The sequence below is a fragment of the Ictidomys tridecemlineatus genome, chromosome 2 (assembly GCF_052094955.1).
Source record: "Ictidomys tridecemlineatus isolate mIctTri1 chromosome 2, mIctTri1.hap1, whole genome shotgun sequence".
In the NCBI taxonomy this organism is placed as follows: Eukaryota; Metazoa; Chordata; class Mammalia; order Rodentia; family Sciuridae; genus Ictidomys; species Ictidomys tridecemlineatus.
The window spans coordinates 163,485,098-163,504,108 of record NC_135478.1 but is presented as its reverse complement, the minus strand read 5'-3'; the positions used below and the strand labels follow the sequence as shown (position 1 = coordinate 163,504,108).

The window sequence follows — 19,011 nt, the reverse complement described above, 5'->3', positions numbered from 1 at the left end:
CCAGGTAAAAGAAGCAACATGATAAATGCCTTGTGGTCTGCAGAATCATGCAGTTCAGGGAACTGAAAAATAACCATCTACATTGTAGCATCCAAAGCAAGAAAGTTTAAGCCAGAAGAAAGCTGAAGGAGGTAACAAAATGCACTTGACCAGCTGTCATCCATCAGCTGTTATCTATCAGCTCCATTTAAGAAATGCTGCCATTTTCCTAAGAGCAACAACAAGCCACTAATCCCCATTGGTTTTCCAGTTAGAATAAAAAGCAAATTCCTCTCGTGGACTTTTAAAGTCCTGTGTGATGATAATCTCTGCGTTTCTCCCTGGTGCCATCCACACATTTTTATCCTCTTCTCTGCTCCAGCAACACTGCATCTTTCTGTTTCTCCAAGATGCTAAGCTTGATCCCACAACTTTTTTTCAACAACTGTTACATTTATTCTTCTGATACTGGTTTTTATATTTTTGCTATTCAGAGAAACATTACCCAACTCCCTTCTCCTTTCTAAATTATTGTTTCACATCATCTAACTGTAATTTCCTTCAGAGTCTTTATGTATCATTATTTGATTTTTTTTCTTTTCTTTGCAAGTTTATTTCCTATCATTCCCACTAACATCAGTTCCATTAAATTAGATATTGTGTCTAGAGGTGTATGCTAGTGTTCCTGAAGGAAAAATCAAAGTATATTATGAAGTAGGAACTCAACAATATTTGTCATATGTTGAATGAAGTAATATTTCTGGTTTACATAACATATTGCATGATAAGGAGTTTCAAAGAAAGGAAATACTAGAAGAGGGATCAGGCTTTCAGTCAGGAGCAAGGAGGAGCAGAGGGGTAAAGAGTAAAGTGAAAATGAGATGCTCTTGAGAATAATAATAGCAGTATTTAGACCAGAGTTACAGATGCTACTTTGAATTATATGCAAATAAATAATGATTCAAACTTGAGTGAAGATGGTAATAACTAGGAAGAGATTATAGACTTAAATTATGAATATTTTTTATGAAGTTCCTGCACACATTTAAAAGAAGTGATTGACAATATTAGTGATTGTATCAATAAAAGATGATTATGTTTTGTAAATATAAAATTCAATTTTGGAAATAAATTACTAGAACTTGAATCCTAGCTTTGTGTGACTCCTGACAAGGTAGCCCTCTTAGCTTCCTCAAAAATAAAAGAGAGCAATCATTATTTGTAGTTTTTTATAAAGGTTATCTAAGATAAAGAGATATTTTAAAATATTGCCTAACAAACAGTAAATTTGAGATAACTCAATAATTATAAACCTTTAAATATTTTTTGATTTTTCAAAAAATCATCTCTGTTTTCTCTCACTCTCTTTATTTTGATATATAATTATATATAATAAAATGAGCAATTCAAGTGAAAATGAGCAATTCAAATGGAAATGCAGATATACTTAGGTCATCAACACACCAATTTAAACAGAAAACATGTCACCTCCGAAAGTTCTCTCAAGCCCTCTTCTAGATAATAAGCCTTCCCCCTCACAGGGAAATACTATTTGGATTTGTTTGCCTGGTTCATGAAATTCATATTAATTGAATTATATAGTATGTACTCTTCTGTGTCTGGCTTCTTTTTGCTCAATACAGTAGTTTTGAAATTCATCCTTAGGGCTTGGATCTTGTTAATGTAGTAGTAAGGTATGAAAGAAGGGCAGCTTTCCACAATCTCACGACTGAATTTCAATCTTTTGGCAAGACTTCTTCTCTGACCTTTGATCTTCACAAACTTTTCTGTAGTGATATAGCTTGCTTTCATCCCAGGCACACATAATTTAGGTGAGAAAGGAAGTGTGGGGAAGGCTAAAGTCAAAAGGTTTCCCAATTGAAATAAGGTCTGGTGGTTTTTATGTTTTAATTTTTTTTATTGACACAAGATAATTTTACATATTTATGTATACATTGTGTACTAAGCAAATCAGCATGATTAGCTAATTTCTTACCTTCACCATTTACTATTTCTTCTTGGTGAGGACACTAAAAATCTTCTCTTCTTGCTACTTTAAAATAGAAAATGAGAATTTATTACTCCTCCTAACTGTAACATTATTTCTGTTCACAAAACTCTCCTTATCACCCCATCCCTTATTTTCCCCAGTTTCTGATAACCACTGTTCTATTCTTCTGTAAGATTTATTTATTTATTTATTTTTAGATTCCAGATATAAATGAGCTCCTGGGGTATTTGTATTTTCATGCATGACTTAATTCCTTTACTCCTGATCATTATGATGGAGATGTCTACGGGTTTATTTTATAATGATTACTCCTCTCTCTGCTCTGCCAGAGTCAAGAGAAAATCTTTCTCAGTTATTCACCCTGAGAACCTGGCCAGGTTCTTGCAAGTAAAATCCATAAAATAGTGAGCTTTACCCTAAAGCTATAGCTCCCATATTTCTACACTTCTGTATTTCTTGATATCCACACTCAACCCCTAGAAATTTGTCAAAATAAATTAACTGGCAGTTTATGAATTAGTTTATCAACGTCTGTTCCAGGTAAACAAATTCCGTCTGACACTTAGATTCATATGTCTTCTCCAGATTTCAGAATGGTGGTTTTCTTCATAACCTCAGTGCTGTGAGAGATATAAGACAGGGTGTTGACTTCAGATTTGTTCAGCTCTTTTCTCGTGAGTTTGGCATTGTTGAGCTCTAAGCTCTGTGTCTATTTAGAGCTAAAACTGCAAGTGTCCTGGTTTTCCCCCATCTTTTCCATCTGTTTTCTCTGTTGTTCAGATTGGATAATGTGTTAGATTTTCCCTTGCTGACAAGAACACCTTTGAGGAGGAAAATTTAATTTGAAGTTCAGTTTCAGAGGTTCGGTTCAATGTTGGCTAAAATTGCTCTGAGCCCAAAATGAGGCAGAACGACGGGTGGAAGGACATGGTGGAGAAAAGCCACTCAGTTCTTAGCAGCCAGAAAGTAGAGAGAGAGTTTAAGGAGTCAGGAACAATATACATAATCCCCAAGGCACATCCCCAGTGACCTACTTCCTCCAGCCATGCCCCACCTGCCTACCATCACCATCTAGTAATCCAATTTATTAATTCATCAAATAGGTTAATCCACTGATTTTCAACTCTCATAATCTAATCATTTTATCTTTTACATTAATTCATCAACTTTCATTGGAGACACCTCATATTTCAAACCAGAACAGATAATTTTAAATATCTTGTTTTTTACTTCACTGATTCTGTCCCTTTGTTTTGATAAGCTCATCCACTGGAATTTTATTTCAGCTTTGTTGTTTTTAATTCTAAAATTTCATTTAGTTTAAATTCCCTGATCACACTTCAGTAAAGCAGCTATTATCTAAAAGCCTTGTGGGTTTTTTTTTTGTGTGTGTGTGTGTGTATGTGGTACTTGGGATTGAAACCAGGGCCTTATGCATGCTAGGCAAGTCCTCTGACATGGGAATGTGAGATAGCTAAGGGTCAAATTAGGTTACTAAGGCTGTCCTCAAATTTATGATCCTCCTGTCTGAGCCTCCTAGTAGATGTGATTACAAAGGTATACCAGCTTATCTAATTTAGTTCTATTCTATATATTTTCTTCTGAAATATTCAATTTTTCCTTTTGTTTGTAGTTGTGTTTAGAATTGCTTATTGAAACATTTTAATACTCTCTTCTTTAATGTCTTTTCCAAACAATCCTAATATCTCTTTCATTTCAATATTGGCCCCTATTTATTTTTTCCTTCATTTTAAGATATTCCTGGTTCTTGGAATCTTGAAATGTTGAGTGTGTGTGTGTGTGTGTGTGTGTGTGTTATTGAACCTTGGTGTTGTAGCCCAAATCTCTGAATCCTATGTAATCTTCTGTTTTATCTGCTGATTCTGGCAGGGGAAGGAGAGATGGAACCACTTCATTATAGACATGTGGTGACAGAAGTCCAGGTTCTTGACTCAGTTTCCTTGGGAAATTGAAGGAGAAGAGCTCCTCTTTACTGCTGAGTGTCTAAGGAAGTTCCAATTGTCTGCTAGGTCTCCACTGATACCCCCACCCCTCCCCTTGCTGGGAAAAGGTAAAGAGTCTTGTTGCTTCCAACATCAGTTCTGCTGACTCTTCATGGGGAGAGGATAATCTTCTTATGCTACATTGTGGTAAAAGTCCTGACATTTTACTGGGCCTCGTCTTTTACCTTTCTGGTAGAGATGGAATATGTATGTACTGCTGGGTGGGAATGAAGGGCAGGGTTCCCCATGTGATTTTCTACCACATAGAAGTGAGTATCTTGTTATGGTATAATTAATACTAGTTCTTTATTGGCCTTCTCTAACACTACCCTGGCCTAGGAGTTGAGGCATCTGGTTATAGTCTGCCCATTATGGAAGTCTAGTATCTCCATGTGGCATTTTCTAGGATGAATGAGGATGAGGTCATAGATTTTTGTTTTTGTTTTTCTGAGATGTTTGGCTGAAGTAGATCATCAGTTACTATCTAAAAGTTTTATTACTTGTTTGTTAGGCCATCATTTTTCTGGTCCTTTTGGTAGAAAACAGGTGTTTGTTGGTGAATAGATAGGATAGACAGGTAATAAAGCAGACAGACAGTTAGGGCAATGGGTCCCCCAAAATCTCTAAATGTACAGGCTACTCCATAAAAATTAATCTGTAGAAATATTTCAAACATTCCAGCTGACTTCTTTGTCCCAGAAAGGTGGAAAGAGAGGAATTAAGATGGATCTCATTTTTTCTCAACCAAATTTGTGGCGTATGGGGGATGGGAGAATTCTGATGATAAATTATTGCTGTGTTGGATAGTCATTGAGATGCCAATCCAAGCCTTTGGCTCCAGCATAGCCAGTGTCTCTACAGAGCTCTTCTTGATCTAGCAGTTTCTGGAAGATATTCTCTTTGGCTAGCCCACACCCAACCATATTTACCTCAAGAAAGTGCATTAGATATCTGTGCAACTACGAAATGACCCTCTCTTGAGAAATCAGTTTATGTAGACTTCCTTGTGTCCATTGCTCTTTGACATGGTGACTCTCTAAATATGATTTTTAGTTGATTCAGATATTTTCTGATTAATTGCATGGATAAAGATCTTTTGTGTTATTTCACATCTTATTAATAACATAATTCCCAATAGCTTAAGTGTGTCTGTCAGCTTTGCATCTCTATGACTAAAATACCTGACAAGATCAACTAAGGGGAGGAAAAATTTATTTTAGCCTCATACTTTCAGAGGTTGCATCCATGGTCAGTCAACTCTATTGCTTTGGGTCCAAGATAAGATGGAACACCAAGGCAGAAGGGCAGCAGTGCAGGAAAGCTGCTTAGCTCAAGGCAGCTGGGAAACAAGGAAAAGAAAAGCAGCTGCAGGGAAGATGAACCCTTCCAGGGCAGGCCCCCAGTGAATCACTCTGGGAGCCATGCCCCACCTGCCTACAGTTACCACCCAGTTAGTCCATACAAAGTAGGATGGACCAATGAGATTACTGTTCTCACAATCTCACTTCACCTCCACATATTCCTGCATTAGCACAGGAAGTTTTGGGAGACACCTTATATCCAAATCATAACATTTAGAATTAAAATAGTTACCTCTTTTCACATCACAGGAATATGTAATCAATGTGGAGAAACTGCAAAACGATGTGGGAAGACTAAAGTATTTTATCTAAGATTTCACAAGTATTTATGCGTATTTCACATGGAACAAGAATAACTATGCATTAAGCTCAGAGTAGGTACTAGTTCCCTTTTAAAACTATGTGTTCACATATGCATAAATATATCTTATACATATGCATGTATACATAAATCATATGTGTAAATATATCTATATATTAAATTATTTAATTTTCACTAAAATTCCTTTAAAATATTTTAACCACATTTGTGAGAAACTGAGGTACCATGAATTACACCCCACTTAGCTATATGCTAGCTTGGATAAGCCTAATTATAGTCCTGACTTATAATACTCTTCATAAAACAAGGTCTTATTATACTCAATGAGAAATAGCAAGACAGAATTATCAGTAAATTAATTCTTATTCATTTTCCAATTACTCAATGAGTTTTACTTAAAAATATGTGGTTTTATGAACTGAAAAATTATAAAGTTATTGAATTTTCATGATGGGACTTTAAAGTTGCATTGTTAATCCTCTATGTGATATCATGCATAAAGAAACTGGGATGCACCAAACTGAAGGGACTGTCCCAAATTTCCAAATAACTGTGTAAACAAAAAGGCCTTCAAAATGAGTGAGACAGAATAAATATAGCTAATAGCTTATCTTCCTGGAGAGAAAAAAAATATAACATTTATCATAAACGTTTTCTTCATGGCATAGAAACAGTTGTTTCAACCAGAAAATTTCTTAGAAAAGACTGGCTTACTCTGATGATATTTATTGAACCACAAATTCCTTGACAGAGGAAATAAATCTTCCTTGTCTTAATTCATCACAGTGTCCAGCATTAAGATCTTACCAAACATAGACCTTATTGGAATGTTTTAAGTTGGGTTGAGCTGGGGAATTATGTACCCAGATAACATTTGTATTCAAATTGTAACTTATTAATTTTAAATGTGCTCTTCTTTGACTTGGAAGTTCAACAGAGGTGCATCAAGGGTAGAGAAGGGTTGAAGGCATCTCTTGCCTAGACTGGCACATTACCAAGACACTGAAGCCTTGTAGTATATTTAGCAGTTCCTTCATTAATGAACTTAGGGATTGTTTATAATGTTTTTCTATTGAAAACCATGAAGCTATAAACATTACTACACACATATCTTTGCTTTGAAATCTTGAAAAGTTCTAGTGCACAAATTAAAAATACATTACATTTTAATGATCCTGCCAAATTGACCTCACAAATATATGTATCAAATGGTACTATTATAATTGTGTGAAAATATCCAGTTTCTTAACTTAATCAGCATTGCTCACATTTACTTTTCATATAATATGATCATTTTAAAGTTACAACTTAATTTTAAAATTTATATTAACCAGGTCATTTATATTACTAATGACAGATATTAAGTACTTTTTTGAAGTTGACAATTTGTGTTTCTTCTTCTTCATACTTGAAACATTGTCGATTGGTAGGTTATATTTTCTAATTAGTTTACTGAAATTTTTTATTCATTAGGGATATTTATACTCTGTTATATATTGTAAATATTTACTCTAGCAGTGTTATTTATTACCTTTTTTATGGGCGTTTTGGCAACATAGAACCTTTATATTTTAGGTAGCTATATCCATCATTTAAGTGTAGTTTCCCTAAAAGGTTTGTATAAAATTAAGATATGTAGAATTTTGGTAGATGTGTAGAATTACTTGAAGTTAATAGGATTGGAGGTTTAATGAGCTTAATTTGTCAGGATTTCATTTCACTGCTATATTCCACATCTCTTAGATAAAGCAATTCTTTTAGGATTCTACCAGCAGGCAACTAAGCAAAACTCCAACAAGCTAAGATAGCAAGTTCCTAATGAAGAGCTCTGAGCTGGCAAGGAATTAGTAAATTAGGAAGTAAAGTAGATAAATAGTAAATAATAATATAGTAACAATGCTTGTATTTCAGAGGATAGTAGTCAAAGACATTCAAAGTTTTAATCTGATCAAATTCTCTACTGGAATTTGTTGATAAGGCAGCAGAATCCTTACAATATATCATGAAAACGCATGTTTTAATACAGCATTAATGTGCAAGGTGCCAGAAGATGAAGTCCACACATATCTTTGATGATATCACCCTGTGTTAAACACTGTGAACTGCATGCTTTGTCTCTGCCAGAGAAGTCTTTGCTCGCTCTTCTTCTCTTCAAAATGTGTAGGCTCTTATTGCACATTTTCAGTTCCTGATACATGTTAAGACTGTTTGACAAGTTTCATAAAAGTCCTGTAGGGATTTATAGAGTAATTGAAGGAGAAATGACATTTTTACAATAGTGAATTCTCTCTTACAGGAATATGTGCTCTCTCAGTTCATTGAGGTCCTCTTTTATGGCTTTCAGGAAAGCTTTATAGTTTTTCTTTTTTACTTAGACATGATCATTTTTTTGTTGTTATGTTAGTTCTAAAATGATTTGTGCATTTGTGTGTACTCTGTACCTTTTCTATACTTTTTTCTTCATATTTTCTAGGTGATAAAAATTAGACATATATAGGAAAATTGTGTTCATATATTATATTAATGTTTATTTAATTTGGCCACTTATTTAATTCTGTCGTGTCTGAAAGTAGCTAATTAATGTTTTGTATTTTCTCTATAAATAATTATGTTTAGGGAATAATTGTAATTTAGAATCCTGAATACCGATATTCATACCTTTGCTAATAAAATTTACTTTTAATTCTAGCTTATTAATTGAATAATTATACAAATTGTTGAATTATAATATATTTCATTATACTAATGTATTTCCAATTTCTTAAAATTTTTATTTTAGACCCACTTAAATGGCTGGTAATTGGAAAGAGGTTTCAGAATCTTTCAGATCCTTCCCATATTAGTCAGTCCTCTGGGCTGTTAGCACGTCTTTATGATGACCCAAACCATTTCCCAAGGTTATCAGAACCCCAAGAGCAGGGAACAAGTCATTATATCCTCATACTCTCGTACTTGAAACCATAAGCAGTTATTTTTGCAATTCTTCCTTTATTGGAAACAAATCACCACATATTTCTACATTAATTAGAAGAAAAATTAGTTCCCATCTTTTGAAGTGAAGATTGCTGGAAAATTTTTGGACATAATTTTAAACCAGCATAATATACCCATACAAAGTATATATTTTTGGATATATTAACCTTTGTGAGTGTTATTATAGTTTGTACATTCATCAATTTTTTATTCAATATTTTGCATATTAGTAATGATATAGAGTTCCAATATGTTTAATCTCTATGAAATATTCATTTTATGAATATGCCTTAATATTCATTATTGTCTTGTTGAAATTTATTACAAGAATTTTGTTTGACTGCAAAAAATAGTGCTATAGAGACTTGTATTGTATAAATCCTTATACAATTCTATGTGGATGTTGGTAGAGACATATTCAGAAGGGAAATTTCTGAGTAATTATATAACTTTATCTTTATAGACACAGTTGAATTTCTTTTTATGAGCAGCATATCAGATGCTTCATGGCTTATCATTGTCACCACTTTTGATATTTCTGGTTTTTAAAATTTTTTCAACATTATTATAAAAAGTATCTCACCATAGTTTTCATTATAAATGAAATGGATTTGTATTTCTTTTCTTAATTGATCATTCTTTCCTTTTGTGTATTTTTATGTTTATTCTTCCTACATTTATTTGAGGAAATTATTTATACGTTATGGTACAAGCACTTTCCTCTATGGAGGCAAAGCTCAATTTTTTGAGTAAGAATCTTGTTCTACAGTCTATGCAGAAGCAAAAACAAACAACAACAACAACAACAACAGCAAAAAACCCCAAAAAACCTTTTCTCTAGATATGAAAAACAAACAAACACACAAACCAAAAAGTAAAACAAAATAAAACATGGGTCAACTTGTATAATTTGGTGTCAAAGTAAATATAACTATAAACATTACCCTAATTTACAGACTTTCCAATAAAACCCGATTTATTCCTCATTTTTGCAATGTTAGAGTAATCATGAGAAAAATTTATTTTTGTTGCCTTTGCCTACAACACTCTGCTCTCAACATTATAGTTTTAATAGATTAGCTTTAGAATCCTTTAGACATTCTATATACATAATAATACATTTACTACTAATCATCTTTAGTAATCATCTGAGACATTTTTATTCATAAGTAGTTTTTATGAATTTATGAATAATCATCATTTTTCTCATTGTATTACAATTATAAATTACATTGATTTTTATCAGTGCTTTATAGTTTTTCTCATTCATATCTTATACATATTTTGTTAGATTTTTACCTCAGTATTTCATTATTTTGGGGTGCTAATGTAAATGGTCATGTACTCATTCTAATTTTTTTTATTAAACCTTAAAAATATTGGAACAATTTTAGATCTTTAGAAATATTATAAAGATATTACTATAGCTTTATAGACTATATTCCTATATACCCTGCTCTTTGTATTGCGCATTGTAATAACCTTAAATTAGGATAGTAATTGTGTTACCATCAATGAAACAATATTATTAACTATGTACTTACTCAATGCAGTATTTATTACTACTCATCTACTTTTTTGTTACAGGATATCATAGTCACCATGTCTTAGGCTCCTCTGGACTGTGACAGTTACTGATCCCTTCTTTGTTTTTAATGACCTTTACATGACATTTCAAGGAATACTGGTCAGGCATTTTGTAGAATATCCTTCAAGGGGATTTATCTAACACCTACCACATGAATAGACTAAGGCTATACATTTGAAAGAGAAAACCAAAGAAGAACAATGCAATTTTCATTATATCAATACATATTTTTCATAAGCTTGTCATTGTTGATGTTACCTTGAGATTGAGTGAATATCTGTCAGGTGTTCCCAAATTGTAAAGTCATGTTTCCCTCTCCCTTTTCATATTGTACCCTTTGGAACAAAGTCACTGTGTAGAGCCTACACATAGTAAATGGGAAGTGACACTAGTTTTCTGAGGTCAGAGTATTGCCATAATTTTTTTAAAATTTTTTTAAAGAGAGAGAGAGAGAGAATTTTAATATATATGTATGTATGTGTATGTATATATATAAATATATATATATGCATATATATTTATATATATATAAATTTTTGGCGGACACAACATCTTTGTTTGTATGTGGTGCTGAGGATCGAACCTGGGCCACACGCATGCCAGACGAGCGTGCTACTGCTTGAGCCACATCCCCACCCCTTGCCATAAATTTTTAAGAATTCTTTATGGGAAATTTGTATATTTTCCATATTTATTTTATATTTAACCATTTATTTCTATAACATTTACTTATATAGACTGAGGTATTATTTATTTTATACTATGTCTTATAAACCAGCCCTGCTTGATTTGGTTCATGCTCAGATTGTTTCATGTTTTGCTATTGGTAATTCTTTCAGTTATGTCCCTTTGACATACCCCTAACACAGTATGTATGCTATTCTAGGGTAAACAAAGCACATCCATATTTTCTGGCATTATAAGTGGCTCAAATTTCATCTTGTGTATTTCTTTTGCTAGTTCTAGAAACACCCATTTCTCTAAAATATACTGGTCCTTTTTATTGGAGAATAGAATTAGAAGCCAATATCTGGGCAGTAGATGTACTCATTGCTTCTAGGTTCTCTCAACAGATAGAACAAAGAAATATTTACAAATATGTGAGTACACATGGCTTAGTATCCATGTGTACCCACTAAGCCATGTGTACCCACATATTTATAAATATTTCTATATGTAACCACCTGTATCTATAATAAGTCAAACCATGACTTTACGGGCTATCTTCAATTCTTACCTATAACTACACACAACATCATTTTACTTATTGGTAACTGCTTATTTTAACATTAAGAAACCTGGCTCTCATTATTGACATCCAGTTTCTTAATAATTCAATTCCAATATAAACAAATAGTAATTTTATACTTGTTAATCTGGCACCAATGGAAACAGATTTATCAACTCAAAACAGTGTACACAGTAACATAAATAGTATAGTGCACAGCATGACAGCAGTGCTTACACCAAATGTGTTTGCCTTTAAAGTCCTGCAAACTCCACTTATTTCCAAAGTTACCTGGGCTAGAATCATTCCCCCACCTCTTCAGTGAGATTGTTTCATACATTTGTAATATGTCCATGAGATTTTTATGTATTTTCATTTATTTTACACAATTATCCATTTTATGTTTTTTTTGCATTGTGTAAATTAATCTTATTTTTGTGTCTTATATTTTTCTGTTTCATGCTTCTCCTACATATTTTTATTTTCTGTTTTATTGTTGTTTTTGTTTTTATCAAAATTTTGTCCCACATACATAGTAATTTTTTATAGTTAAGTTGAATGTTGCATATGAAATTTTTAGAGATAATTTCAGCTTCTGAACTGCTAACTTTCTCCAGAGAGGAATTACTTTTTCATCTGGAAGGCAGATGATAAATCTAATTAATACAATCAGCATTTGAAATTATCACAGCTGGTCTTTACTCTCTGGTTTATTTTCAGTTCAACTTAATTATACTTTGTAGCCCTTTAGATTCCCAGGTCTCAGTTATTTTCCCAAACTTGTACTGTTGGCAGGTCTGATTTTCATTTTTTTGTCTCCCTACCCTGCACCCTTTGAGATTACAGAATGTTCTGGTTGGGTTTTCTACTTCTCAGTAACAACTTTTGAATCACCAATCAGCAAGAGTGGAAAAGCAGCCTCCAATGCTGTATTCACATCTTTGAATTCACTTTCTCCTAGGTATTGACTGAAAACAGAAAAACAAACAAACAACAACAACAAAAAAAAAACTTATTGTCCAAATAAATCTTTGATGACTTAAGTGAGGTTTTAAAAGTATTTTGTCCAGATTTTCTATTCGTATCAGCCACATTATTGTATAAGGTTTATTCCATCATTCCTGGAATATAAAACACTTTACCATTCTTCCTGAGTCTCCTCCCTTATATCTGGGAAGACTTTCGGAGTCACTCTCTCACCCTGAGGATGTTGTGCTTTGGGCTTCTAGATTTTAAAATGTATGAGTCTGATATTGAATTCTGTACTTAGGTGGGCCTAGGCTGGTTTTCAGTATCTCTTGACCCATAAGCATGAAAAAAATCCAAGATCTAGTAACCCACGTTTGGCAAATTCTACTAGGGAAAAATTGGCTTCTTCTTCTTTTTTTTCCTCTATGTTCAACCTTAACCAGGTTTTGGCCAAAGAAATTCTCACTATCCTGCCATTTCTTCACTGATTTGAAAATGTTTTTCTTCCTGTACTTAGTTTTTAGACACAGAAGATCTTCTTAAATCTATTTTCATATATATATGAAAATAGATTTAAGAAGATATATATATATTCTTACATATATATGTAAGAAAAATGATATATCCCTTTACTTCTCATTATGGAGAAATCTTAAAGCTTGACCTTTCACTTTTTTTTTTAATTTCAAAGCTATTTTTTGTTTCCATTTTTATTTTAACTTCTCTGTTAAATTCCACTCAGTTCTTTCTTATTTTAAATGGTTCTTAATCAAGAATCTTTTGTCAAGTTACATAGATGCAGTTTTTGTTCTTAAATGTCTTTGATGATAACAAATATTCTAAAATATGTTTTGTTAGTTTCATTTTATTTCATAAAAAGATAACATGAGAGAGTTTATAAGAAGCTCCATTTATGTTTAATTGGAGTATATTTTTACACGTTCAATGAGGCTTTTAAAATAATTACTTTGGAAGAAATTTGTTTTTCTCTTGTCCAATCAAAGACTGAAAAAAATTTTTCCTGTTTGAATATGCTTAAGTAGTTCAATTTCAACAAAACCAAGTGGAAGTGTTTGGTGTTCTCATACTTTTATATTGTTAGCTTAGAAAAACAGCAGTTTGTTGGTAACAGAGCAGAAGCCAATCTTATCCGGGATTGTATCAATTAATTTTTCATTTTATGTGGTAGCAGGGAGTCACTGTGGCAATTTCTATGCATGCCTGGTGCTGTGTTAGCTTGTAGAAGGTCTACCACAGAATTCACGTTCAGTGTGGCCATCTTAGGTGGGCTTCCAAGAGTGCAGGAGGGAGTCGCACCCATGGCACATGTCCATTACCTGTCTGTGATTCCAGCTTTTATTAATTGATAGAGATTCTAAGTAAAACATTTTCAGGTTTCTTCTCATTCACTTTCATGTACTTTATTACTTTGTATTATCAAAGAGCCAAGGAAAATACCTCTTTTCCTGTCTCTCAAATCTGGTTATGTTAATACTCTTTCTAGCAGAAATGTCTCAACATTCCTATTCTGTTTATGCTACTCTAATATTCTTGTGTGTTTTAAATAATCGGATTTTAATGAGTATATGTGAATGCTCTCAGATGACATGTTACCTGAAAGTATTCACCATTTTAAACATTGTTTTTTATTTAACTTAAAACTATAACAATAATAAAGTAATATAGTATATCACTTTTGAAGAAAAAGAGACATCACCCATTCCATTTCATTAATTCATTTTATTTTATTCTATTGCAAAATGTATTTGAAATTCATATGTATATACATAGGCATGTATTTAAGTAGTTACATAGCATTATTTGCATAAAAGGAAATATAAGCCAAAAGGCCAGCATCTCCTCACTTCCTCCCCCAAATTGATGAATTTTTCTAACATTTATAAACATTCTCAGATTGACTCAATATCTTTGTGGGTCAGATGAATAGTAAGTGCCTTGGTTAAAAAATGGATACTGTCTACATCTACAGGAAGAGTTATTTGCTTGTCTATCTGCTCTGGGATTTGTCTAACCTTCACAGTTGGTACCCTTCAATTTTTACTTGTACCTTTATTATTTTTCTCCACACTCAGAAGCCTGTGTTTAATTGCCAAGGGAACTTGCAGATCTATATCCCACTTTGCCTTGCTTTAGTCCATGGACCAAAGAGGCTATGTTCCATTATAATCCAAATATGCTATGTTCTATTTGTGAGTGTGTTTTTCATGCATGCGTGCGTACATTTTCCATCAGCCAAAATCAAAGAATGTAGTAAGGTTTGCAGACCCCCTACTACAAAATACTTTTTACAATGCACAATACATAGAATATGCTAACCTTATAGAAACAGAATATCTTAGAAAATGGTTCAGCATCCTAAATTTGCCAAGTTTTCTGGGTGGCAATTCAGTATACTAAAGTTTGATGTATGCTGCCATAATTATGATCAAGAGTCTTGGAATCAGTCTGATCTGGCTCTAATAAAACTGCCAATTTCTGGAAGTAGGAAAATGAAAATTGACTTAACATGTGTGGTTCATTTTACTCACCTGAAAACTGGTATAGTAAAACAGTAGTATATATAATTGTAAGGAAATAGTAAAATGATTTTGTAGCACAATTTTGTAGCACAATTTCTAGAACATGTTATATTTCATCAAAGCTCATATGCCATTGACTTTTAGATACATTGTTGTTCAATACATAGTGAGAGGTCGTGGAAGTTCTATAAATTACACTATGATACACTATTTTCTATCAATTAGACAGATTATTCTCTTTTTTAATAACTTTTATTTATTATTTTTTTAATGTGGTGCTGAGGATTGAACCCAGATTATTCTTTAAGTACTTTTAAAAAACTTTTTATGTTCTCATATAGCAATATTTGCATACATTAAAAGTAAAAGCAAAACAAATCAATGAGGGTATTTCTGAAATATTAGAACATTTTAAGATTCACTTTTCTTAATATCTTTGTAACTCAAAATTTCATCTTTTTCTGCATAAATTATGATAAAAATATTACTGTAAAGAATGTTCATCTCTTGGCTCTCGGCGTCCATTTTTCAGGTCAATGATTTAAAGTTGTATATTTCTCTAGTTTGCATTTTAGAAATAAGTAAAATTATTTTATCAGAAGATACCAACTGAAGATTTTCAAATGATAACAAATGAAATTCTTTCTTCAAATTGGCCATGATGTGGTTTTAAATTTAACCTTTAAGTAATTTTGTACTTGTCTCATCACACTGACCTGGTTAACAATCAAGTTCACTAATGTAGGTTTGACAAATGCATTATGACATGTGGCTAAAGGCTTAAAATGATTGAAAGATTTATTTTGAGTCAGTTCAAGTATGTAGATATGAAAATGTGGGAGAAAATGTGCATTGTTTAAAAAAAAGAATCAATGAAAGGCAATGTATGTATTCAAGAAAAATGGTCCTGGACTTTGAACACAGCAGTCCCTAAATAGATATTAGACTTTGTCTTTTGCCTCTGGGCTGCTGAGTCTGTCTTTGAAAGTCTTGTCTCCAGGTTGCAGCCATTCCTAAAATGGCCTCTCCCAACTTGTATTATCCAATTTTGATGCCTATGTTTCTGAACTCTACCCCAAGATGAATCCTTTTTCCACAAGTGTACTTTGAACCACGGGATATGATTGAAAGACAGTAATGATGTGTTTCTTTCTCTTTCTTTTCCCCAGAAACTGCCTTTACTGCTGCATGATACTGGAAATTTCTATGAATCTTGGGTTTGGGTTGCAAATTTAGCTGGAGGATATAATGTAATATGAAGACTGTATAGAAAGGTCAGTTTTCCCTTCTGCTTCATGAGCAATGTAATATATTTGGTAGTCATTTTACTAAAGTTGGGATGTATATTTCTGTTGAACCTTATGTTACTCCTCCTCTTAATTTCAGAGAATAATATAACCAGAGTTATTTAAATTGACTTTCAAGGCCCTTGGTAATCTGGCTGCACATTAATTCTTCAACTTCATCTCCTTATGCTCTCTACTGAAAACCTCTGCACATGTCAGATTGATCTCCTCATGGTCCTCTGAACACACCATGAGCATTACTACCTGCCTTTACTCTTCAAACATTCCTCCAGCTAAAATACAGTTCCCCTCTCCCTTTCTCCCTTAAATGTTACCTTAATTATCATATCCACTGCTCTTTAGAACACATTCATATTTCCTTTTTTTAATTCATTCAACACACACTTATAGAGAACATATTACCATCAGGCAAGTGGATAAAACAAGCAAAAGCCCCTGTCATCATGAAATACTATAGGCTATAGGAAATAATAAAAATAGTAAACATAACTGTAAAATTTATTTGTAGACATGATAATCATATTAAGGGAAATTAGAATGATAGGAATAAATGAGTTTTATTACCAACTATAAATTCCAAGTGTTCACCCTTGCCAGAGATATGACCTGACCACCAACTCAGGCTCAGGGAGTGGAGAAACAGTACTTGTTATCCTAGTGTCCTTGAATCACAATAATCACACTTATTAGGAGATCCTTAGTGTCACATAGTCCAGAGAGGCCTTGCTAGCCATGGAATCAAATTATCTGCCCGGAATATCTAGATTAAATTGTCAAGTTTCATCAAGTGAAGAAAAACTACAGCCAACATTCAATAAATGGTGAAAAAGGGAAAGTGAGCCTTCATATCTGTGACAATAGTCATTAATAAGTTATGGTAAAAATTGTATTAAATATTAGAGAATAAATGTTTCTACTTTTATTATTAACATCAGATGTTAAGCTATATCCATAGATTTTAGTATCTGATGTTCTTGCCAAATGCACAGTATTTAAACTCATAATAGTCAATAATATTCAAAAGTATTTGTATAAATATGTCAAATGTTACAACTTTTCTTTCATGCTTGAAAAAATTAAAAATTGTAAATTCAGCACATATTAAAATTTACTTTTCACTTTTGCATTCTAGATGGCATCTGTAAATAACTTTCCATACAACCTCTGACACAGTTCCTACATTCCTACATATTTTTTTCTCTTTGTCTACTGAAACCTGAAGAGTTACCACTGGAATATGAAAGTATATACTAGCTAGAATTATGAGGCTTCACGGGACACCATATTCGGGTACTTGGAATTGAAGATAAACCACTTTTTCAAATGTTTTCATTGTATAGTTAAGAGTCCACGCTGTTCGGCCTATGAAAATCTGAAAACTTTTTTCCTGCTATTCAGAGATAAAAAACATAATGTTTATTTGGGCAAATTTGATTCTTTTTTCTCTCATTCATGAAGTCACTATTTCTCCCCTTTTATTTTTCAAGAGACATTATGTATTCAATTCCAATAGCTCTATTTTGTGGGTTTTTTTTAAAAATGCCTTTACCATAAGTTATATTGACCTATGAAAATAAATGTGTGACCAAAAATAACCAATAGCTTATGTTAAAACTCATGTAATCAGTGTTCAGTGGTGCCAATCACCTGAAAAATACCAAAGATGTTAGGTTTGGTAATCATCTAGAAGATTACTAATCAAAAATCCTATTTTTCTTTTTCTATGTATTCTACTTTTTGTTGTTTTCTATTTCTGCTAGTTCAGACTCAGGGATTTTTGACTCTGGATTCCAGGCCATTTTTCTCCTTGGAGGTTTTTCAGAAATCCTAGGGCATGAAGGCACCCTGCTAAGTAACTGTGCTCATTAATACCACCTGGTTACCACGGAGTCTGACAACACCTGGGAGCCTGAACTGAAACAAGCTGACAGAAGCTGAACAGAAAGCCTGGCTATGTTAGGAAAGTGTACAATGTTGCTCGACAGTCCTTTCCAACTGAAGCTCTGGATGGGTGGTGTTCATTTTTCTTTGTTTTCCTGGATGTCAACCTAAAAAATGACACTATTTATCAGTACTAAAAACACCATCTATCCCCATATAGTTTAGCATAATGTACAACAACAGCTTTCTAAGGATTCGGTTGATTCATTCTGTGTGAGAGATTATAAACCCTTTTGCTATAGTTGAATGTTTATGTTCTCCCCAAATTGCTGAAATTTAGGATTACTACGTACGTGCAAACCTAATCCTCAGTGTGAGAATTTGGAGATGAGGGTTTGAGGAGTTGATCAGGTCATGAAAGGGAAGCCCTCAGGAATGGGATTAGCACCCTCATAAAACAGGGCCTCTGAAAGCCCTTTCTGCCACGTGAGGACACTGTGCAAGGCATCCCATAGGAAACTGGCTGTGGGCCCTCACCAGATAGCAAATCTATTGGCACCTTGATCCAGGACTTCCAAGCCTCCAGAGCTGTGAGAAGTAAATCTCTGTAGTTTATAAACTGCCCAATTTATAGTAGTCTGTAATAGCAGCCCCAAATGGATTAAAACATAGACTGCTATTCTTCATTACTGTTTTAATATGACTTTATTCCTTCTGGATAAATCTTACACCTAGCTTCTCATAATTCCTTCTCATGATAGTTTTTCATAATTTATGCTATACTATTTGTAAGTTAGTGACACCTCTATTAGGCAAGTTCCTCTCTCCCAGCTTTGTGACTGCACATGT

The 19,011-nt window shown here is 33.1% G+C and overlaps 1 long non-coding RNA gene across 1 annotated transcript in view; it reads left to right on the top strand.

Moving 5' to 3' along the window:
• Positions 1-19,011, top strand: part of LOC144375389 (uncharacterized) — a 110,998-nt gene that overhangs the window by 73,368 nt on the left and 18,619 nt on the right. Inside the window, exon 2 of the long non-coding RNA XR_013435125.1 lies at positions 16,144-16,248. This is a non-coding gene — a long non-coding RNA (uncharacterized LOC144375389). The remainder of the gene's footprint in view (positions 1-16,143; positions 16,249-19,011) is intronic.